The 24627-nt window shown below is 34.5% G+C and overlaps 1 protein-coding gene across 1 annotated transcript in view; it reads left to right on the forward strand.

Annotated features, from left to right (window-relative positions):
* The window catches only part of LOC108389193 (igE-binding protein-like), an 82749-nt gene that overhangs the window by 26178 nt on the left and 31944 nt on the right, over nt 1-24627 (forward strand). Inside the window, exons 3-8 of the mRNA XM_073218581.1 lie at nt 18748-18840; nt 19031-19087; nt 19790-19932; nt 20016-20106; nt 22739-22844; nt 23653-23701. The gene's annotated coding sequence lies outside the window, so the exon portion shown is untranslated. The remainder of the gene's footprint in view (nt 1-18747; nt 18841-19030; nt 19088-19789; nt 19933-20015; nt 20107-22738; nt 22845-23652; nt 23702-24627) is intronic.

Raw genomic sequence — 24627 nt, forward strand, 5'->3', positions numbered from 1 at the left:
TTGAACAGGATTATCCTCCATTTTGTTTATTTTCTGTGTTCTCTTCCTTGAGACATCACCATTTTCTTGGTTACCTAAACTAGAACCTTTGGAAACCCCATTGACTTGTATAAAATGTCAAACTGGTCATTTAGGGCTTGTTAGTTTAATGCTATATTGTCTTTTGCATTTGTTCCCTTCAGGTCTGTATCTCCTATTGGGTCAAATGCCATGATAATCCAAACTGCTTTTCATGATGCCCAATTCCTCCTTCTGTTGTCCCCCCACCCCCACCCCTTCCTCTCTACAGCCTCTACTAGGGGTGGCAGAACAAAGCAAAACTAATTTATTACCTATGGTAACTCACATTTCTGTTTTCCTGGAGCATGCACTCATCTTTGAATCCCTGTTGATTAGGAAGTAGGCTTGAACTACTTTGTCTTGAAAAGGAATCATATAGTAAAATGTAACAGAGTTTTGAGACGTACTTTGTTGTGAGTAAATATCTCTATACATATGTGTAGACCCTAATGGAAACTTAAATAAATAATTGATTTTGACCAAGTAAACTTTGCCAAGATTAAATAATTTTAATGCAATGAGAACTAAAATGTCAATGTTCTTTTAAAAAGATATCAGTATTTAGTTAATACACCTTCCACATGTAATAGTTTTTAATTCTAGCTTGAATGAATAGAATAAATAAAAGAATGAACCCCTCATTAGAAAATACAAGTAAGCTTTGCTTTTTTGATATATTTGATAAGCACTTGAAATAGGTTAAATGCTGGCAGAGATTTACTTCAGCACTGATGACCTACTGGTTCAAATTTTCTTTTATTTTTAATTTTTACCAAGATAGTACAAATACATGGTAATGAATCAAGCTGTCCAGAAGAACTTAGGATGAAAAGCAAATATATATCTTAAGGGATTCTTTCCCATTCAAATCGTACTACTCAGAGGAAATTTCTATTTTTCATACATCTACTAGAGGTTACTTCCAGAACTATAAGGAATATGCTTATTCCTTTTTATATTCATTTACCAACTTTAGACAATGTCTCTTAATTCTTTGCTACAAAATTTGAGGATTTAGCTCATTAAATTTCCTACCCCTTTCTTAGCCTTTCCCTTCTTCCTTATGTTGGAGTTTTTTTGTTAATATATTTGAATGTTTGGTTACTTCCTTTTTAAACTTTAAGTAATACAGTTCTCTATTTTAACACCCTCACCCTTGGTCGTTTGTACTCTTATGTTGTCAAATTATTACTGCTTTTTTTGATTCTGTAATCATAAATCAGTCTGAGATTGAATTATATGCTGACTCTGAAAATGAAAAATATTAAAGACCTGATTGCTTGGTTTGCGTTGTTTCACTCCATTGTCACACTTTGGACTTTATAAGTTTGTTTATTTATGTTTATACATACATAAAGTATTAAGGTGAAGTAGATCATTTCTTCCAGAATTACTTTACAGTTATATTTGTAGGTATATCATTGCTTTCTGAAATTACAGTTATGTACCTTTATAGAATTCTTAAATTTATCTAATCTGATAATCACACCATTTTTGTATAAACTCTCCTTGTTTTTTTCTGAAGCCCACTATTCTATAACTCTGTGTCTTCTAACTCCCCTCTGGGCAGTTTGCATAAGCCTGTTGCATAGCATTCATCCTGAGACCATCTCTCTCTCTGTTGTCCTAAGTGTAATGATTTTCAACTGGGCTTTCACACTGAGTCTTTATAGAGTTTGGAAATAACCTGAAATTGCTTATAGAGTTTGTGTATGAATATATTTTTCAGTTTTTGTCTTATTCTCAAGGGTAGTTCCTATGATCCCAGATATTTAAATAATATATAATAATTAATAATGATAAATAATAATGTTTATAATAACATCATCTTGTGAATCACTGTATATTCTAATCATACTGAACTACAATCATAACCTCTTCAGCTCAAGGATGCTTTGTGTCTTCCTGGAAATGAGACTTCCAATGAACATTAAACTGGGGTTTCATAGCATAGTCCACAAAGATGCATTCCCAGCATTTGCAGTCATCTTTCCATTTTCTTCAAATTTCTACTGTTATATCATACCTTTAGTGATAGTTTTCAGCTATCCTTCAAACATTTGTTTAGACAGCCCTTTGGCTGCAGTGGTGATTATGATGCCCTTCATAATAGCAAAGGATGTTACTAATATCTAATCACCTGTTGATCCTTAATTTGTGTTTTCTTGGTCATTCTTTGAAGAGTCCTTTAGTCACTTTTAATCTGGTACCCTTTGAATACCTTTAGCATGGTATCTCATTATTATTTTTCATGGCAGGTCTAGTCTTAACCTTTTTGCCAGATCAAGATTATTTGCCAAGGTCTAAAATAGAAGACAACAAAAGAAACTACAGTGGAGTAAATAACAGATGTTGTAAAATACTTTCCTTTGTTTTTCTTCTTAGCAGCCATCTTGGCTAAAAATATTTTAAATGTGTATACCAATGGACTTTGGCTAAGAAACATATAGAACAGTATGCTGGATTAGTCCTCACTGTCTAGTGTAGGATAGAATATGGGACATGAGGAAGTATATTTCATTGCTTTATTTTTTGAGGAGTATTTTCTTTTGGAAGAGTATGTGTACACTTGCATGTCACAAATGGCCATGCTTTTCCTTGCCTCTGTACCTTTATTTATACTGTATTTACTATCCAGAATAATCCTTCCCTCCCATATTTTATGAGACTAACTTTTACTTGTCTTTCAGGTCTTATCCTTATATGTCACTATTTCAGAGAAGCTTTCTTCAGCCCTTTCAGATTAAGTGCTGCATGCATCATGTGTTTCCATATTCCCCTCCAGTTATCATTCATTTATTTATTTACAGCATTTATTGAGTGCCTTCTATGAGCTAAATCCTGTTCTGGGCGAGGGGATCCAGCAGTGAATAAACAATTCATGTCACTGCTCTTGTACAGTTTTCATTCTACTGGACAGAGATAAACCAAAAAAAGAATAGGAACATAGTTACCAGGTAGTGATAAGTTCTAAGAGGACAAACAAAGAAGGGTAAATGAATAATTGTGATAGTGGGGGGATGCTAATTTACTTAAGGTGACCAGAGAAGGCCTTATTCTGAGGAGAAAACATTAGGGAAGAGATTTGAAGATAGGAGGGAAATTGTGAGTTGAGGGAGGAGCTGTCTGTGCTGAGGGAGCATCAGCTGCAAAGGCAAGGTGGGAGCATGCCTGGCATGCTCAGGGGACAGGAGGTAGGCCATTACGAGTAGAACAAAGTGATTGGGGGTTGGGGAGAGAGAGTGGTAGGAGATGAGAACAGTGATGATTGTAAGAGGTAGGCATATCACAGGGCTTTTTAGGGCAGAGTAAGGACTGGCTGATCGCCCTGAGTGTGTTGAGATGTCTTTAGGGAGTAGCAGGGGAATGAAGTGATATACCTATGATCATTATGGCTTCTGAGTTGGAAATAGTCTGCAAGGCAAACTAGGAAATTTGTAGTCATTGAGGTGAATGAACACTGATAATACCTTGGATGGGCTGGTAGAGGTGAGAAATGTTCAAATCTGAGCACGTATTTTGAGAGAGAGTCTACAGTATTTGCTGATGAATTGGTTATGGGGTGAGACAATGAAAAATAAAGCCCCAATGTTTTTGGTTTGAACAGATAATCAAGATTTACTGGGGTGAGGATGCAAGAGGAACAAGTTTGGGGTGGGATATAAAAGGGACAATATTCAACAGCTTGGTATTTGATGCATTAAGTTTGAGAGACCTACTTAAAAATCTGAGTGGAGATGTTGAGTAGCCAATTGTATATATGTCTAGAACTCAGGCTAGCATTAAGCTGAGAACCAAGTTGAAGAGGAACTATTGGGTGTTGTAAGAGAGAGGAGGAGTGGAATAATAATTGAGAAGAGTGGGAGAGTGAATTGAGAACAAAAATGGAGTAATGTTACTACTCAGTTATGGTTAATGATCATGAGTTCAAGTTGAGATTCAAGTTTTTCTCCTGTTGATGCCGCTTTACCTGTCTCCAAATCTCCAAAGAATAGCAGATGTCCAAAAAGGCCAGAAGGAAGCTAAGACAGCTTAAGTATAAACTTTATCCTTGTTTACAGGTCTGCCTTTTGAGGAAATTTAACAAAAGCCATCACACTCTGTCAATATGTAATGATGTGACAAAAATCCCTGGGTGCCTGCCCTCTCAGTTCTAGGCCCTCCTCTAACTTCCCCCATCTACCTCATCATTCTTTGAAGCTCTGATCTTTCTTATGGTCTTTTTCATACTTTGTGTGTGTGTGTGTATTTTAAACCTCTTTCATGTTATTACCAATTGGTGAGAGGCTTTGTCTTGAAGGGCATTTCGGAAATTAAGTATTGTATTTTTTTGTGATCTTTGAACCTGGCACCTAGAAGTTAGTTGTGGTGTAACCAGGTTCTAAAGCTGGATATTTACCTTAAAAAAATGAGTTATGTGAATATCTACATGTACATTCCCTTCCTAGACTGCTCACTTTGAGATTAAGGTTATAGATTTACTCCCAGCTCCCTCTGCAATGCCTGTTGATATCAGGACAGCAAGATAATTAATCGGTTAGATATTTGTTGACTAAATGAATAATGTATTACTAGAGTAAGTCCTCACTTATCTACAGGTCACTTTTCATATCACTGCCTCTGAACCACATTTGAAAACTAAGGTTATAGATTTACACCCAGCTCCCTCTACAATGCCTGTTGATATCAGGACAGCAAGATAATTAATCGGTTAGATATTTGTTGACTAAATGAATAATGTATTACTAGAGTAAGTCCTCACTTATCTACAGGTCACTTTTCATATCACTGCCTCTGAACCACATTTGAAAACTAGAAAGGAAGCAATTTCACTCTATCCATAATAGCTATCCATAATAGCTTAAAACAGTAAACAGTTCAAATTCCCATCAACTGATGAATAAATAGTGATATATCCATTTAATGGAATTCTATTCAGCAATTAAAAAAAACAAAATACTGATAAATGTTACAGCATGGATGAACTTCCAGAAACGTTAGGCTAGTGAAAGAAGCCAGATGGAAACAGCTATATATCGTGTAATTCCATTTTATAGAAAATGTCTAGAAAAAGAAAATTTATTGATATAGAAAGCAGATCTGTAGTTGCTTAGGGCTGGGATTGAGTCAGTTAACTGTAAATAGGCCCAAGGGAACAGTTGGTGATGATCGAAATGTTTGAAAAGTGGATTGGGTTGGTCGTTGCACAATTCTAAACTTACTAAAATTATGTAAGTGTTCACTTAGAATGGATGAATTTTATGGTATGCAAACTGTACCTCCATAAAGCTGTAAAAAGCAATTTTGAGCCACCAGAAATGGTTATTTTAGAAAAACTGAGGTTTCTTCAGAAATAAGCTATTTGGTTCTCATTATGCCCAAGTTTGTCTAGTTTACTTAGGCAAAATTGAAATGTCTGTTTCAAACCCATTGTACATTAAAAGGTACTAATCAGGAGCAAAAGACAGTTGGCAGGAAGATGAACAAAATCTATAGAAAGTAAAAGAAATAGCCCCCAATAACTGTTTTAATGTTGGCCAATTACCTTGCACGTGTTAGTAGCACCTGAGGCCATCTTGACATCAATAGTCATTATAATTATCCATTACCATGATGGCAATTAGAAGTTTATTTTTATTTTATATATTTCTGTGTATCCAGGTTATGAAAGCAAGGTAGTTATATGTTAGATCCTTTTTAAATTACTAAAACTGAGTGTAAAATGACTAGTTTCATTTATAATGGAAAATGATGCCATTGTATGTGTAAATTGTATTAGCTTTAACACTGTGATATATTTATTTTATTTTATTATTTTATATTTTGTTTTACTTTTATTTTATTTTATTTTATTTATTTTATTTTATTTTATTATTTTATTTATTTTTATTTTATTTTATTTATTCTATTTTTTGTTATCATTAATTAACAATTACATGAAGACCATTATGTTTACTAGGCTCTCCCCTACCCCAAGTCCCCTCCACAAACCCCATTACTGTCACTGTCCATCAGCATAGTAAAATGTTGTAGAATCACTACTTGTCTTCTGTGTTGCACAGCTCCCCTTTCCCCCATACCCCACATTATACATGCTAATCATAATACCCCCTTTCTTCTTCCCCACCCTTATCCCTCTCTACCCTCAGATTCTCCCCAGTCTCTTTCCCTTTGGTAACTATTAGTCCATTATTGGGATCTGTGATTCTGCTGCTGTTTGATTCCTTCAGATTTTCTTTTGTTCTTATACTCCACAGATGAGTGAAATCATTTGGTATTTGTCTTTCTCTGCTTGGCTTATTTCACTGAGCATAATACCCTCTAGCTCCATCCATGTTGTTGCAAATGGTAGGATTTGTTTTCTTCTTATGGCTGAATAATATTCCATTGTGTATATGTACCACATCTTTATCCATTCATCTACTGATGGACACTTAGGTTGCTTCCATTTCTTGGCTATTGTAAATAGTGCTGTGATAAACATAGGGGTGCATCTGTCTTTTTCAAACTGGAGTGCTGCATCCTTAGGGTAAATTCCTAGAAGTGGAATTCCTGGGTCAAATGGTAAGTCTATTTTGAGCATTTTGAGGAACCTCCATATTGCTTTCCACAATGGTTGAACTAATTTACATTCCCACCAGCAGTGTAGGAGGGTTCCCCTTTCTCCACAACCTCACCAACATTTGTTGCTCTTTGTCTTTTGGATAGTAGCCATCCTTACTGGTGTGAGGTGATATCTCATTATGGTTTTAATTTGCATTTCTCTGATGATTAGTGATGTGGAGCATCTTTTCATGTACCTGTTGGCCATCTGAATTTCTTCTTTGAAGTGTCTGTTCAGATCCTGTGCCCATTTTTTAATTGGATTATTTGCTTTTTGTTTGTTGAGGTGTGTGAGCTCTTTATATATTTTGGATGTCAAGCCTTTATCGGATCTGTCATTTATGAATATATTCTCCCATACTGTAGGGTACTTTTTGTTCTATTGATGGTGTCCTTTGCTGTACAGAAGCTTTTCAGCTTGATGTAGTCCCACTTGTTCATTTTTGCTTTTGTTTTCCTTGCCTGGGGAGATATGTTCATGAAGAAGTCCCTAATGTTTATGTCCAAGAAATTTTTGCCTATGTTTTTCTCTAAGAGTTTTATGATTTCATAACTTACATTCAGGTCTTTGATCCATTTTGAATTTACTTTTGTGTATGGGGTTAGACAGTGATCCAGTTTCATTCTCTTACATGTAGCTGTCCAGTTTTGCCAGCACCATCTGTTGAAGAGCCTGTCATTTCCCCATTGTATGTTCATGGCTCCTTTATCGAATATTAATTGACCATATTGTTTTGGTTAATGTCTGGAGTCTCTAATCTGTTCCACTGGTCTGTGGCTCTGTTCTTGTGCCAGTACCAAATTGTCTTGATTACTGTGGCTTTGTAGTAGAGCTTGAAGTTGGGGAGTGAGATCCACCCCCCACCACTTTATTCTTCTTTCTCAGGATTGCTTTGACTATTCGGGGTCTTTGGTGTTTCCACATGAATTTTTGAACTATTTGTTCCAGTTCGTTGAAGAATGTTGTTGATAATTTGATAGGGATTGCATCGAATCTGTATATTGCTTTGGGCAGGATGGCCATTTTGACGATATTAATTCTTCCTAGCCAAGAGCATTGGATGAGTTTCCATTTGTTATTGTCCTGTTTAATTTCTCTCAAGAGTGTTTTATAGTTTTCAGAGGATAGGTCTTTCACTTCTTTGGTTAGGTTTATTCCTAGGTATTTTATTCTTTTTGATGCAATTGTGAATGGAATTGTTTTCCTGATTTCTGTTTCTATTGGTTCATTGTTAGTGTATAGGAAAGCCACAGGTTTCTGTGTGTTAATTTTGTATCCTGCAAATTTGCTGTATTCCAATATCAGTTCTAGTAGTTTTGGAGTGGAGTCTTTAGGGTTTTTTATGTACAATATCATGTCATCTGCAAATAGTGACAGTTTAACTTCTTCTTTATCAACGTGGATTCCTTGTATTTCTTTGTTTTGTCTAATTGCTGTGGCTAGGACCTCCAGTACTATGTTAAATTACAGTGGGGAGAGTGGGCATCCCTGTCTTGTTCCCGATCTCAGAGGAAAAGCTTTCAGCTTCTCACTGTTCAGTATGATGTTGGCTGTGGGTTTATCATATATAGCCTTTATTATGTTGAGGTACTTGCCCTCTATACCCATTTTGCTGAGAGTTTTTATCATGAATGGATGTTGAATTTTGTCGAATGCTTTTTCAGCATCTATGGAGATGATCATGTGGTTTTTATCTTTCTTTTTGTTTATGTGGTGGATGATGTTGGTGGATTTTCAAATGTTGTACCATCCTTGTATACCTGGGATGAATCCCATTTGGTTGTGGTGTATGATCCTTTTGATATATTTTTGAATTCGGTTTGCTAATATTTTATTGAGTATTTTTGCATCTATGTTCATCAGGTATATTGGTCTGTAATTTTCTTTTTTGGTGGGGTCTTTGCCTGGTTTTGGTATTAGGGTGATGTTGACTTCATAGAATGAGTTTGGGAGTATTCCCTCCTCTAATATTTTTTGGAAAACTTTAAGGAGAATGGGTATTATATCTTCTCTATGTCTGATAAAATTCCAAGGTAAATCCGTCCGGCCCCGGGGTTTTGTTCTTGGGTAGTTTTTTTGATTACCGCTTCAATTTCTTTGCTGGTAATTGGTTTGTTTAGATTTTGTGTTTCTTCCTTAGTCAGTCTTGGATGGTTGTATTTTTCTAGGAAGTTCTCCATTTCTTCTAGGTTTTCCAGCTTGTTAGCATATAGGTTTTCATAGTAGTCTCTAATAATTCCTTGTATTTCTGTTGGGTCTGTCGTGATGTTTCCTTCCTCGTTTCTGATTCTGTTGATGTGTATTGATTCTCTTTTTCTCTTATTAAGTCTGGCTAGAGGCTTGTCTATTTTGTTTATTTTCTCAAAGAACCAGCTCGTGGTTTCATTAATTTTTTTTCTATTGTTTTATTCTTTTCAATTTTGTTTATTTCTTCTCTGATCTTTATTATGTCCCTCCTTCTGCTGACTTTAGGCCTCATTTGTTCTTCTTTTTCCAATTTTGATAATTGTGATGTTAGACTATTCATTTGGGTTTATTCTTAATTCTTTAAATATGCCTGGATTGCTATATACTTTCGTCTTAAGACTGCTTTTGCTGAGTCCCACAGAAGTTGGCGCTTTGTGTTGTTGTTGTCATTTATTTCCATATATTGCTGGATCTCCCTTTTAATTTGGTTGTTGATCCATAGTCCTTGACTATTTAGAAGCGTGTTGTTAAGCCTCCATGTGTTTGTGAGCCTTTTTGCTTTCTTTGTACAATTTATGTCTAGTTTTATACCTTTGTGGTCTGAAAAGTTGGTTGGTAGAATTTCAGTCTTTTTGACTTTACTGAGGCTCTTTTGGTGGCCTCGTATGTGGTCTATTCTGGAGAATGTTCCATGTGCACTTGAGAAGAATGTGTATCCTGTTGCTTTTGTGTGTAGAGTTCTATAGATGTCTATTAGGTCCATCTGTTCTAGTGTGTTGTTCAGTGCTTCTGTGTCCTTACTTATTTTCTGTCGGGTGGATCTGTCCTTTGGACTGAATGGTGTGTTGAAGTCTCCTAAAATGAATGCATTGCATTCTATTTCCTCCTTTAGTTCTGTTAGTATTTGTTCCACATATGCTGGTGCTCCTGTGTTGGGTGCATATATATTTATAATGGTTATATCCTCTTGTTGGACTGTGCCCTTTATCATTATGTAATGTCCTTCTTTATCTCTTGTTACTGTCTGTTACTTTCTTTGTTTTGACATCTGTTTTGTCTGATGCTAGTACTGCAACACCTGCTTTTTTCTCCCTGTTGTTTACATGAAATATCTTTTTCCATCCCCTGACTTTTAGTCTGTGCATGTCTTTGGGTTTGAGGTGAGTCTCTTGTAAGCAGCATATAGATGGGTCTTGTTTTTTTTATCCGTTCAGTGACTCTATGTCTTTTGATTGGTGCATTCAGTCCGTTTACATTTAGGGTGATTATCGATAGGTATGTACTTATTGCCATTTCAGGCTTTAGATTCATGGTTACCAAAGGTCCCAGGTTACTTTCCTTACTATATAAGAGTCTAACTTAACTCACTTAGTATGCTGTTACAAACATAATTTAAAAGGTTCTTTTCTATTTCTCCTCCTTTTTCTTCCTCTTTCATTCTTTATATATTAGGTATCAAATTCTGTACTTTTTGTCTATTCCTCGATTGACTTTGTGGATAGTCAGTTTAATTTTGCATTTGCCTCACAATCAGCTGCTCCATCCTCCTTACCATGGTTTTACTAGCTCTGGTGACAGCTATCCAACCCTAGGAACACTTCCATCTATAGCAATACCTCCAAAATAGACTGCAGAGATGGTTTGTGGGAGGTAAACTCTCTCAGCTTTTGCTTATCTGGAAATTGTTTAATCCCTCCTTCAAATTTATATGATCATCTCACCAGATAAAGTAATCTTGGTTCCAGGCCCTTCTGCTTCATGGCATTAAATACATCATGCCACTCCCTTCAGGCCTGTGAGGTTTCTGCTGAGTCTAATATTAGCCTGATGGGCTTTCCTTTGTATGTGATCTTATTTCTGCCTCTGGCTGCTTTTAACAGTCTGTCCTCATCCTTGATCTTTCTCATTTTCATTATTATGTGTCTTGGTGTTGTCTTCCTTGGTTCCCTTGTGTTGGGAGATCTGTGGATCTCCATGGCCTGAGAGACTATCTCCTTCCCCAGATTGGGGAAGTTTTCAGCAACTACCTCCTGAAAGACACTTCCTATCCCTTTCTCTGTCTGTTCTTCTGGTGTCCCTATAGTGTGAATATTGTTACACTTGGATTGGTCACACAGTTCTCTCAATATAGTGTGATATATTTTATACAAAGATGTTATACTTGACTAACCACACAACATATAATTAGTGATTTTCTAGTACTAATGATAAAGTTAGTTTCCTCACTTTGTGTTTTGATTGTCTTATGACCAGAAATCTTAAACTTCCAGGATTTTTTCTGATGCAAGTTAATGCACTCAGGTGGTGAAATAAAGATGGTTTTAATTTGTATTACTGATGTTTATATTAATCTTTGTTTCAGTTACCTGGTGCTACATAGCAGATCATCTATATCTTAGTGGGCTGAAAATAACAACTTAATACTTACCATTCATTCTGTGGGTCGACTGGGCAGTTCCTCTGCTCTTCTCACTAGCATTAGGTCATGGCCACATTCTGCTGGTGAGTTGGCTAGCAGGGTGGGCTCAGCTGGGATAGAAAAAGATGCTGAACCTCTCTTCCCATGTGATGTGGTATCGCAGGCTTCTTCCCACATGGCACTTTAGGGTAGGGTTCCAAAAGAAGCAAAATCTGAAGCTGTAATGCTTAAGTTAAGACTGTCACTTTTGCTGCTTTCTATTGCTCGAAGCACATGACAAGGCCAGATAGAGAAAGGAAGGATGGGAAAACAACGCAACTCTTGATGGGAGGACAATAAAATCCTATTGCAAGGAGGCATCGCTACAGTCTTTTTTTCCCCCATTCTTTTCTTAAAAATATAAAACCCTTCTGTTCTTTGCATTTTAGAATTCAACAGGTGGTGACTAGCAATATAAACTTGGAAAAGATCACTTTGATATATAAAATGAAGTTGAATTAGAGGAGTTCTTAGAAGCTTCAATATGTGATATTGATGAGGCTACAATTAAATAGTATTTTCTGAAAAGAAAACAGCTCTAGCTTTGCTTGTCCCTATGCTACTTTTGTGTCATTGTATAGCAACTTGATTGTTGAAATGTGCTGAAGAAGTGTTTTGAGCTTTGGAATCTGATTCTCTTCTAGTGCGTTTGTATCTGGAAAATGAGGATAAAAATATATCTGGATGAGGAAGATGAAAAAAGTTCTGGAAATAGATGGGGGTTATGGTTGTACAACAATGTGGGTACATTTTTAAGTGTGAATGCACACTTAAAAAGGGTTAAAATGATAGGTTTTATGTTATGTGTATTTAGTACAATAAAAAATGTACCTTGAAAAGTAGTTATAAGGATTAAATTTAGTAAGAAATCTTAAATAATCTGTACTGCTTATTTACTAGGCTACTGTTAGGATAACTTCCCCTAAAATTTATTTGCTACCCTTTGCTCAGAAAAGTGCACTTATGAAATACAGCTGACTCCCAATAGAAACATTTTACACATGATAGAAAGTCCTACAAACTCCTGTGAACCTTTTTAAAGATAAGTAGTCTTTGAGTTAATTTGGATTTTTAGGTAATCTGCGGTGATTTGTTGATATTTGATATTAAAGTCATTCTCTTTAGGTACTTCTCATTTCCTTCTCTTATATTTTTCTATCTTGGAAGGACAAAATGAAATATTCTGCTCAACTAAGGGAATTTATTCAAGAAATTTGAATACCATTGTGTTTGTGTTAGGATACAGAAACTCTTTTGAGGTATGAATTAATATACCTGGTATTGGATTCATTTATAATCAGCAGTGTAGTTGAAAAATTGATTCCATGGCTTTCACATTGAGAAACTTGAGGATCATTTATTCATTTGTTCATTTATAATATATCTACTGTGTACCAGTATTCTAGATACTTGAACTATAGCAGGAAATAATACAAACTTCCTGTGCTCATGGGATTTAAATGCAAGTTGGGATGTTAGACAAAAAAATAGCTAAAGTGAATAAATGCTTTCATTTGGAGATGAGTGGTAGGGAGAAATAGCAGGGTATGGGGTTAGAGTAACGAGGGTGAAACTATTTTAGATGAGAGCGCTCAACAATGGCTTCTCTAAAGAGATGTGAAATGAGGGAGTGAGCTATGCAAAGTGGCAAAGAGCTTCCCGGCATAAGAAAAAGCAAGTGCAAAGTCTCTGAGGTGGAACCTTGGTGAATTTGATGGACATAGTAGGAAGGCCCAGTATGACAGCTACTGAGTGGCCCTAGAGGGGCATGAAAAGGAGATGAGGTCTTAGAGATTGGCAGGGGTCCTATTTAGATTTTGTTCTGAGGCACTGGTGGGGACTTTGTATTTTATCCTAAATGTGATAGAAAATCACTGGATTTTAAAAAATATTTTATTTTGAATAAATATTACTTAAAATTAGCAAAATATAGTACTGAGCTGCCATATACTATTTCATCCAGTGATAATAACATCTTTCCTAACCAATTGTCTTTTCAGATAGTTTGATGCTCACTCTTCTGCTGCTGCTGAAGAGAGAGGAGCAGAAGTAGAGAACAGTTAGGAGGCTCCTGTAGTAGTCTAGGTGGGAGCTGATGACTAGGGTTGTAGCTGGACAGTTCCTTAAAAGAAGTTTACCCAAATAGCCTTTCAGAGTGCTTATTTTTAAAAGTCTGGTTTAGAAAGTATTAAGAAATTGTACAAAGGTTTCCCTGAAACTAAACTTCAGTATTAGGTTGTTTTTTAAAAGGAGCAAAATACTGGCATAATAAAGACCAGGAAAAATGATTTATTAGGAGTGGGTAGTTTCGATAATGAAAGAAGGCCATAATTGAAATGGGTGAATAAAGAACTGTAGCCACCTTCCTTTGCACGGATCATCAGTGAGTTAGCTCTCTTAGACATTTGTTCCTTATTGTAATTTGCTAATACTTTTTCTTTGAATGAGAACCAGTAAATACTAAATTACAGTCAATTTTTTTTTAGATTTTAAAAAATTTGGTATCATTAATACACAATTACATGAGCAACATCATGGTTGCTAGATTCCCCCCATTATCAACTCCCCAACACATACCCCATTACAGTCACTGTCCATCAACATAGTAAGATGCTATAGAGTCACCAGTTGTCTTCTCTGTGCTATACTTCCTTCCCCACACCCCCTCTATATATTATGTGTGTTAATCATAATACTCCTTAATCCCCTTATCCCTCCCTTCCCACCCATCATCTCCAGTCCCTTTCACTTTGGTAACTGTTAGTCCATTCTTGGGTTCTGTGTGTCTGCTGCTATTTTGTTCTTCTGTTCTTCTCTTTGTTCTTATACTCCACAGAAGAGTGAAATCATTTAGTACTTGTCTTTCTCTGCCTGGCTTATGTCACTGAGCATAATACGCTCTAGCTCCATCCCTGTTGTTGCAAATGGTAGGATTTGGTTTCTTCTTATGGCTGAATAATATTCCATTGTATATATGTACCACATTCCTACCAGCAGTGTAGGATGGTTCTCCTTTCTCCACATCCTCACCAACATTTGTTGTTGTTTGTCTTTTGGATGTTGGCCATCCTAACTGGTGTGAGGTGATATCTCATTGTGGTTTTAATTTGCATTTCTCTGATGATTAGCGATGTGGAGCATCTTTTCATGTGCCTGTTGGCCATCTGAATTTGTTCTTTGGAGAAGTGTCTGTTCAGATCCTCTGCCCATTTTGTAATTGGATTATTTGCTTTTTGTTTGTTGAGGTGCTTGAGCTCTTTGTGTATTTTGGATGTCAACCCTTTATTGGATATGTCATTTATGAATATATTCTCCCATACTGTAGGATGCCTTTTTGTTCTAGTGATGGTGTCCTTTGCTGTACAGAAGCTTTTTACTTTGATACAGTCCCACTTGTATCACAGAGCTTGAAGTTGGGAAGCGAGATCCCCGTGCTTTATTCTTCCTTCTCAGGATTTCTTTGGCTCTTCGGGGTCTTTTGTGATTCCATTGGAATTTTAGAACTATTTGTTACAGTTCATTGAAGAATCCTGTTGGTATTTCGATCGGGATTGCACTGAATCTGTAGATTGCGTTAGGCAGGATGGCCATTTTGACAATATTAATTCTGAGCATGGGATGAATTTCCATTTATTAGTGTCCTCTTTAATTTCTTTTAAGAGTGTCTTGTAGTTTTCAAGGTATAGGGTTTTTCACTTCCTTGGTTAGGTTACAGTCAATTTTTTAGATACTTATTTTTGTGTGGAAAATGATTCTTAATTATACAAAGATTACTCAGATTTTTCAGTGCAAAGATATAATCTTATTTTGTGTTATTTTGCATGGCTAATGTTTGTCCTATTTATTTTCAGTTTTTACACATTTACTTGGATATTAAGAATAGTGATCCATAATTAGAGATTTTAATGAAAGCATTGTTAAAAATATTTTACTTATATATATAGTTCATCTATGTGTCAATGGTATGGTTTTAAAAATGAGTCAATAGAATCAGTTCTTCTCAAAATTGTACATTTCTAATGTTTGTTCTGTAGCATCAAATAATTTATTGCTGATCTATACTCTTAAACCATTTCCTGCATTTTGTTTACTGTAAAATGAGGTGCTGACAAATAGAGAAAACCTTATTCTGGATGTTGAACCTAAAATCAAATACTTCTGGTAGTGTCTACTCTCCTTCACTTTAAGAACAAAAATGTAGCATTTTTTTTGAAATTGAAGCCTACGAGCTGTGGACACTTGGGTTCTTTGTGTTTTACTTGGATTTTTTCATGCAGAGCTTCACTGAATTTATTTTCATTAATTAGGGAACATAATTGTAACTATCTCATTGAGATGTTGAGAGGATTGTGAGATACTTGTAGAATATTTGGAACAATAGCTGGCAAAGAGTGCAAGAGTGCATGCTCTATATTAACTCATTAGAAATACTATGAATAGTATTGAAATTATTTAAAATACTGTTATTTTTGTTTAATTTGAACAAGTGGTCTGTGAATCTCCTTTGTTACTCATCAAATGAGAAGCTTCTGGGTGCCAGGCACATTGTCAGATGTTCTCATGCATGTTATTCTAGCTAACTGTCTACATCAGCTCCCATTTTGATGATGAGGGTATTAGGTTCTGAGAAGTCATTTAGTCATGGTCACACAATAAGGTATAAACTTTCTAGCATCAACTGAAACAGATTATCTGCCACTGACATAAATAAAAAGGTCGTTTAAATTTGTCCTAATCAGTCATCTGATGTTTATACTAGATACCTCTTTATGTTCATAGTTGTATGGTAAGGGCTGTAAAGATTAAAAAATTGAGTTCAATACCTTGTCTAAGAGTATTGGGGATAGCTATGATACAAAGAAGAATATGATACTATTAGAAATTGCATATATATAGAGGAGGTAGATGTTATTTGCATTCAGAGAAGTTCAATCAGGGATAATTTCTTGAAAATGGGATTGACATTTAAACTGAGTGATTTAGAAGTCGTAGGGTTTGGACATGCATGAGTGGTGGAATTTGGACATCTCAATAGAGGAAAAACAGTAAAGAAAACAGATATGTATAGAAAATAGTGAATAGATTTTGGCTTCTGTATAGTGTGTGAATGGGTATAGGGGAAATTTAGATTGGAAAGTAAGTTACAGCCAAATTGTATAGGGCTTTGAAAACTTCACTGTTTTGAATTCAGACATCCATTAGCTCAGTACATTTTTTAAAGCCATTGTGGAGGCTTCTTCAGTATGGTATGTGAGGAAATAAAGTTGAAAATAAAATAGTCATTATTATGACTCTACTGTCACCTGTTATATTTCAAAACTCAAATCTAAAGTATTGAAAAGCAGGAAAAAGGACTAAGAATCATAAATGTTTAGTGTTGAACAAGGTTGAGGTAGTATAATCTGAGGAAACAATCATTTTTAAATAAATATCTAATGTGAGTGGTGATGATAAAAAATGTGCATATAAACAGTGAGATTTTATTGAAAAGGGAGTGGGCATGTAGAATGGTAGAAAGAACACTATTAGGACTAAGGAAATGAAAATTCCTATCCTAGCCCGATCCTTATGTAGTTATATAATTTTGGGAAGGTTCTTTTAAGTTCTGTAGGTTCTCTTTAATATGTAAAATGAAGGTTTATGTAAAAGATTGTTAAGGTCCCTAATGAGATGGTTTCTGTGTCATTTTTTTGTCCAAACTAGGATACTGAAATTTTTTGTCCAAACTAGGATAATTATTAATAATTAAACCCAGTAGCAACTGAATATATACTCTTTACTTCTTTTCCTATTATTATGACTCTACTGTCACTTGTTGTATTTCAGAACTCAAATTTAAAGTATTGAAAAGCAGGAAAGGAGGACTAAGATACAGTCATAAATGTTTAATGTTGAACAAGGTTGAGGTAGTATAATCTGAGGAAACAGTCATTTTTAAATAAATATTTATATGCTTGATGTGAGTGGTGATGATAAATGTGCATATGAGCAGAATTATTTTGAAACATTTTGTTCAAAATAGTCAGCTACTCTCATAGATAAAGCTAGAAACAGTTATATATCACTGTAAGTATATACCTTAATTTGTCTGGCATTTAAGGAAGTAATGAGGCTTCATTTATGCATATTTTCCAAACAGTCATTTTTTAAATGTCTTCAGGGACTGCAGTATTTAGGGCAGTTTATCCTCGATAGTGTTCCCTCAATAGCTGGGTCTACCAGACTGCTATGCTTGCTGTTTTATAGTCTTCAATAGTTTTTTCTTTTTATTATCCCTTGATGTCATACTCACTGCTGTAAATTTTCTGGCTTTTAGTAATGGTTCAATACAATTATACATAACTGTATTATGCATTTACAATGTATAATTATATATACTTTATATCCCTAACCCTCCTTTATAAGTAAGAACTGCATGAGAGCCTCAAAATTGTGTAGACTTTGATAGTAAGTTTGATATTTTGAACCACTTTCTCATTTTCTAGTTTTCTCATGTTCTAGATAAGTAATTCTTCTTGAACTTTAATGTGCATTCAGGTCAACTGGGAATCTTGTTAAAAGGCAGATTCTGATTCAGTAAGTCTGAGGTGGGCCTGAGATTCTGCTTTTCTAACAAGCTCCTAAATGATGTGAAAGTTCCTATTCTGTAGAGTACAAAGTATCAAGATTCTAGAGACTTATTGGAATTCTGGCAGTCTTATGATAAAGGGCATTAAATGTGGCTGGATTCTTTTAAAAATTGTATTAACAGTTTTTTAAAAAGAAAACATGGGACTTTTATAAATTCAATAAGTTGATTGAAATAATATTTGTCTTTTGTATTCTCATTTCCCTCTTCTATATGTTTACCTGTGTCTTTATTCTAGTTTTGCTACTTTCTCATTTATTTTTTGTTGTGGTTTTTGCTTTTGTTTAGTGTATTATTGTGTTTTGTGATCTGGTCAGGGAACTGTTACTGTATTTTATGTTTGTATCTACGTTTTATTTTGCATGCGTAACGTGGCTTTGCCTGGATGTTCTTTTTGCTAAGTTCCAAACTTATAAAGGACATTGTTTTTGTAGTGTAAGTTAATAATGTTTTTCACCTTCTTTTCTTTCACTTCTAGTAATGTGATCATGCTCATCAACTGTTTTAATTTTTTTAGAGAGTTCATTTGAAAATTATTTTTTTCCTAACATTTTCCTATTTTCCTTAATAGTAGTGCAGTTTGGTACTAATCTGCTTTGATTCGTTTTATAGCCTCACACTGTCAGTTGCTGACCACTGTTAGCAGTTACTGTCTCAAGTATTTTGGTTTTTTAAAAAAGCCTTAATCTTCTAGAAATACTGTTCTAAAAGCTTGTGCTTCCATATAGCAGTCATAAAAGAAGATAGTATGTAGTAAAATTAAATATTTGTGTTCTCAATGAGCAATGCATTTTAATTTTGTTTTTACAGCGATAGCTTGCACAACTTCAGAAAGAAAATGCTGGGATTCTGAAAAATTTGGCATTATACTACTTCACATTTGTAGATGTCATGGAATTTAAGGTATGTTGTGTTTTAATACAAAAAATATAACTTTTCAAGGTAGATTGATATTGTATAGATACCTTTGTAACTTATAGATAATAAAATTAGAATTATTCTAGAACTAAAATTTTAAATACAGTTTATTTGTGTTTTCTGAATTTAGTATTATTTACATAGGTAAAAAATTAAAAGAAGCTTTTATTTTCAGGACCATGTTTGTGAATTGCTGAATACTATTGATGTTTGCCAAGTCTTCTTTGATATTGTAAGTATTATTTTCAGAAAAGAATTCCAATTGTTCTGTTTCTAGTAGAACTAAGGAAACTGAACTGTTTTTTAAGAGAAAACTTGTAAGACTAGTGTATAAAATTTTAGCACTGCTTATTTGGCTTGTTTTGTAGCTATTTTTTTAAGGTAAGGAATTACAGCATTCTCTATTTTTACTTGTTTGATTATCACTAAATATAATAAGTGTTGTATATATTGTTAATTTCAGTGTTTTATTTTAGTAGGCCCAATTTTAAAGTTAAGTAAATAGTAATTTTTCTCTTTAGAAGGCATATTTGATAGACTTCCTTAGTAAGACAATTGCTAGGTACAAGAAGTTAAAGTGAAAAATGTCTCTATTGACTTCATGACAAGCCTTTTTATTTACATATTTAATATTCCTTGTTCTTGCTTACCGAGATTGGCTCTAGTGTTTCTTTTTACTCTGGCTTTGGTTACCCTTGTAAACAGTTACCAGTTTAAAATAGGGTGATTGTAAACTCTATTTCATCCATAAAACTGTGTCACAAACACAAAATTTGGCATATTTTTGGTGAAAGGAATTAGAATTTCAGAAATAAAGATAAAATAAATAACTGCAGAGATTACTAGCTTTGAGTAGTTGCCATGATGTTGTGTGTGTGTATTTGTGTTGAAAAGTTTGTAGAATAGAAGGAATTAAACTTGATTTTTTTTCTAGACTGTAAACTTTGATTTAACAAAAAACTACTTAGATTTGATCATAACCTATACAACACTAATGATCCTGCTGTCTTGAATTGAAGAAAGGAAGGCAATCATTGGATTATACAACTATGCTCATGAAATGACCCACGGAGCAAGGTAGACCTACATTTTAAAACAGTTCGTGAAGTTTTCAATTTGATGGCTTATAACTCAGTGAAATTTGGTATGTCTATTTTAAGTGACCGAGAATACCCACGCCTTGGTCAGATGATCATGGATTATGAAAACCCTTTAAAGAAGATGATGGAAGAATTTGTACCCCATAGCAAGGTAAGAGCTGATTTTTAGACATGTTTTAATAGGTATAGGAGGTAGTATAAAGATGAACTTCTTTTAGGAAAATAATTATAATGACATGTGAATAATAGCTGTGTATGGTTTTATCTAATTGTAAATCAAAGAACTAATCATTTAGGTTCCAAATAGTACACAGAGAGCTAGAAATCTATTGATCCATTATAGTTTTAGCTTCAGTATAGGGTGTAGAGGTAGTGAAGTTTAGTATATGAGAATGTCTACTTTCATATGAGACTTCCTGAGTGCAATACCAACTCTGCCAGTTACTAACTGTGTAATATTGGGCAAGTAAGTTAACTGACTTCACTATACCTCAGTTTTGATATCTATAAAAATGGATTAATAGTAGTACCTATCTCATATGGTTGTTACAAGGATTAAATGAGCTGTTTCATTAAAAGTATTTAGATACATAGTATTTGATACATTTTAGTTACATTAAATATAGCTTCTTACAAAAAATTGTAGGAGTTTTATGGAAATAACTTGCAGTATATTTTTTATAATATATAAGAAGATAGTTCTTAATGAAATAATTTTGGTTCTAAGGGATCTTGCCATTATGACTTGTCTGCAATAGGACTGATTCAAGCCATAGTTTCTGAGCACATCAAGGAAGTTTGTAGGGATCTCATACAGCCTCAGTATTTATAGATAAGGAAATTGAAGCATGGAGAAGTGACATGACAAGGTGAGCCATTTGGCAGCAATAGTGGCAAAACCAGAGCTAAAAGTCAGGATACAAGAACTGGTTCATTGTACTTTTTGATGACAGACTTTTTAATAATAACTATTTTATATTAATCTGTGACGGGTTTTTTTTGGCCTAGTTAACATGATTTTTTTTGTCAATTTTCTTACTCCTGTGAACATTCTGAGGATGGGTTTTCCAGTTTAACTTCTTTAGATGCTGTATTATACCCACAAATTTATATAGGTTTGATGTCTTGGAGTTAGTTGAATCATTAGTTTGAAGAAGCTGGTGGATGATAACCAGTTTTGAAGTAAAAAATCATCATTATAGATGGAAGTATAAGGATTTCTCAAAGTGCTGAGAGTATCACACTTATCTGTCTCTGATTTTGGTAGTGCTGTGTTCTTACCTACGAGTGTCTCCCTATTCCTATTTTCTTTCTGGATCTATTACTTACTTTTTGCCAGTCAGATATGGCCTTGTGTGTATTTAGCCACTTCAGATTTTATCCAACTTGTTCTTTTCCCACTTAGGTGATTAAAATTTCCTTGAAGGATGTGAGATCTCTTTTAAGTTCTCCATAGTTACTAGCATGCACTAGACTATTAATAAGTTCTTTTTTTTTATTAAGGTATCATTGATACACATTCTTATGAAGGTTTCACAAGAAAAGCAATGTGGTTACTACATTCACTCTTATTATCAATCCCCCCACCCCCATACCCCATTGTAGTCCCTGCCCATCAGTGTGGGAAGATGTCACAGAGTCCCTACTTGTCTTCTCTGTGCTACACTGTCTTCCCCATGATGCCACACACACCATGTGCACCAATCATGATACCCCACAATCCCCTTCTTCCTCCCCCACCGCTCCCCTTTGATAACCACTAGTCCCTCCTTGGAGTCTGTGAGTCTGCTATTTTTTTCCTTCAGTTTTGCTTCATTGTTATACTCCACAAATGAGGGAAATCATTTGGTATTTGTCTTTCTATGCCTGACTTATTTCACTGAGCATGACTATTAATAATTTCTTGAGGAGAGTTATCCATTTGGATTAGACCAGTTATATCCCAGTTTTGATTTTTACCATGTTCTATGGTATCTCACAGTTTTGATAGAAAGGCAGCCAGGTATTTGCTAGGATTTGTTAAAATTAATTTAATTTTGAAACATACTCAGAATCATTGGTAGAATGTAATAAAAACATAGATTCCTGGGTTCTACTCCCAGAGGTTCTGGTTCACTAGGTTTTAGATACAGTCCTGGAATCTCTATTCTGAACAAACACCTCTGGCAGTCTATGTGCAGCCAGATGAAAGAATCACTCTGTACAGAATTTTTAGGAGGCAGGATGAATATCAAAGGACAGTTAAAAACAAGCAAAGAGTAAATGAGGTGAGGCAGTAAATACCTTGATGATAGAGCTGTAATTAATAGACTAAATGGCAAATAGAAGTAATTAAGAGAATGCAGTGAATTATTTTTATAAGGCATTCTTTGGAGAACCAGGAAACATGTTGAACTCTGTTAATTTAGTAATATAACCCTACTAGCTTTTTCTTTCACTGAGAGCCAGCAGAGTAGAAAATGATACAGAGATGGATGACACTAGGCTCTCCACTCCTTTTGAAATAAAGATCCCAAGCCAAACATTTTAACTTTTAAGAAAGTAACATTTCCTGAGCTAAGTTCCTTTCCAGGAATACAGAGCTTTATGAAATTAAAAAAAAAAAAAGATCTAGAAGTGGGTAGCCAGGACCCACCTCAGTTGTTATATGGAGCATAGTTGTAAATAGGTTCTTTGTCTTAGGATGGTACAGTTAGAAATGCACAATAGTTTGTAGCTTGAATTTAATTGAAAAAGAAAAAAACATTTTATTCCTTAACTTTCTTTTCTCCTGTTTTAATTAGTCTCTTTCAGATGCACTAAGTTCTCTTCAGATGGTGTATCCTCGAAGGAATCTGTCAGCTGACCAGTGAAGAAACGCCCAATTACTGAGTCTCATCAGTGCACCCGGTACAATGCTCAATCCTGCACAGTCTGAGACTGTATGGGTCCATATTTCCCTTTTTGGATAAAAATAGTTGATTTTTACAAAAAAATAGCAGTTAAGCAATGGTCTTGGAGTTTTTCTTCTAATTAGTATTAACCTATCAGTAAAGCATTGTAAAATGCTCAGTAGTTAAGTCATACTATTTAGGTTTTTTTATTCGTAGATTCTGATGTTAACTTAATACCATTAGTTGTAAGAGTACTTTCTTTTAAGTGTTTGTTTTGTTCTATTGTAGAAAATTTGGAAGATGCAGAAAATTATAAGGAAACAAATATCACCCAAATCTTATTTAACTACAGAAAATTGTTATTCTATTTTTCCTCAGTCTTTTTCTCTGTATATTAATATAGATGGTATGCAAATGTAAAACATACACATATGTAATTACCGATTTGGGTGAGATAGCATCTGTGTACATAAATCTTTTTATTAACTTGGTTACAATGCTGTTCCTTTGGAATATGCAAACTGAGTAGATTTGGGAAATTTGGAATTTCTCACTTAGAAGATCGAAGACAATTTAGCAATAGTATTTTTCAAAGAGAGGTTTCAGGGTTGTGTAAATGTGAAAGGGCACAACTCTCATTGCCTGTTATGGACTGCAGGTTTAAATACAGGTTATGAAACTTTTATCCAACTTGTCAAATTTGTGTGGTATTTGAGCTAAAAATTTACATAGTAAGAATTTTCAGGTGAAAGACAAGGAAAGTGACTAAATATGGATTTTTAAAAATATCTTTTAACCATGAATTTATGTTTTGTCTTTTTAAGATGCCTTGTGAATATCTCTCTTTAGATCCAATGGAAAAGTGGATTATCTGTAAGTAAAATGGGTTGGGTTTGTGATTACCCTTCAGGTTTTAAGTTTTTTAGAAAAATGACAGGTAACATGCATTACTTCTATGCCAAGCACTGTGCTGAGCCTTCTATGTACAGTTAGCTCATTCATTCCTCATACTAACTCTGTCAGTGTAGGTAGTGTGTCTTAAGATGAGGAATCTAAAACTTAGTCCACACAGCTAGTCAGTGACAAAGAATCCAGGCTAACTCCAAAGCTCATGGTCTGCATAATATTTCCTCTTAACATAGCTGTCAAAATTAAATTGTTTTGTTTTTAATGACTTTTTTTAAGTATTGCATTTATTCAATTAAGATTTTTGGTTTTAATTTCCTTTAGTAGATATAATAAATGACTCATATGCACAGGGGGGTAAAATTATTAGTTTCTGCTCCTAAGAAGTTCACAAAATATAGGGAAAATAGAAACACACAGACATAATGCTGAATGAGAACCACTGTAATATAATTCCTTCTAGAACCCCTAGGTCCTGACTGAGGGGAATAAATCTGAGCAATTTGTTTTTTAGTTCTTAACAGTTCTTATTTCTTGATTTATTGACCTTGAGGTAGGATTTGTTGACTTTCCAGCAAGTAGATTATGAGGTTTTACTCATAAAATCACTGTCAAATTTTTTAAAAAGTTTCTAAATACTTTCTGCTTAATCCCATTATGCACATGAACTTTTAGTAACACTGTTATTAGTATGAATGAGGAAGAATTTAGCACATACTCCTTGCCCTTAGTTACTTTTGTTAATTATATTTTTTACATTGAACAAATTTGTTATATTTATGTTTTTCTCTGTAATGCTGGTTAAGAGTTTAATGCCTTGATGGCTGATTTAAAAAACGCAGCTTTCAGAGAATTGATTTTGCTCAAACATGTAGTGATGTTTGGTATTCTAT

The sequence above is a fragment of the Manis javanica genome, chromosome 12 (genome assembly GCF_040802235.1).
Source record: "Manis javanica isolate MJ-LG chromosome 12, MJ_LKY, whole genome shotgun sequence".
NCBI classification, from domain to species: domain Eukaryota; kingdom Metazoa; phylum Chordata; class Mammalia; order Pholidota; family Manidae; genus Manis; species Manis javanica.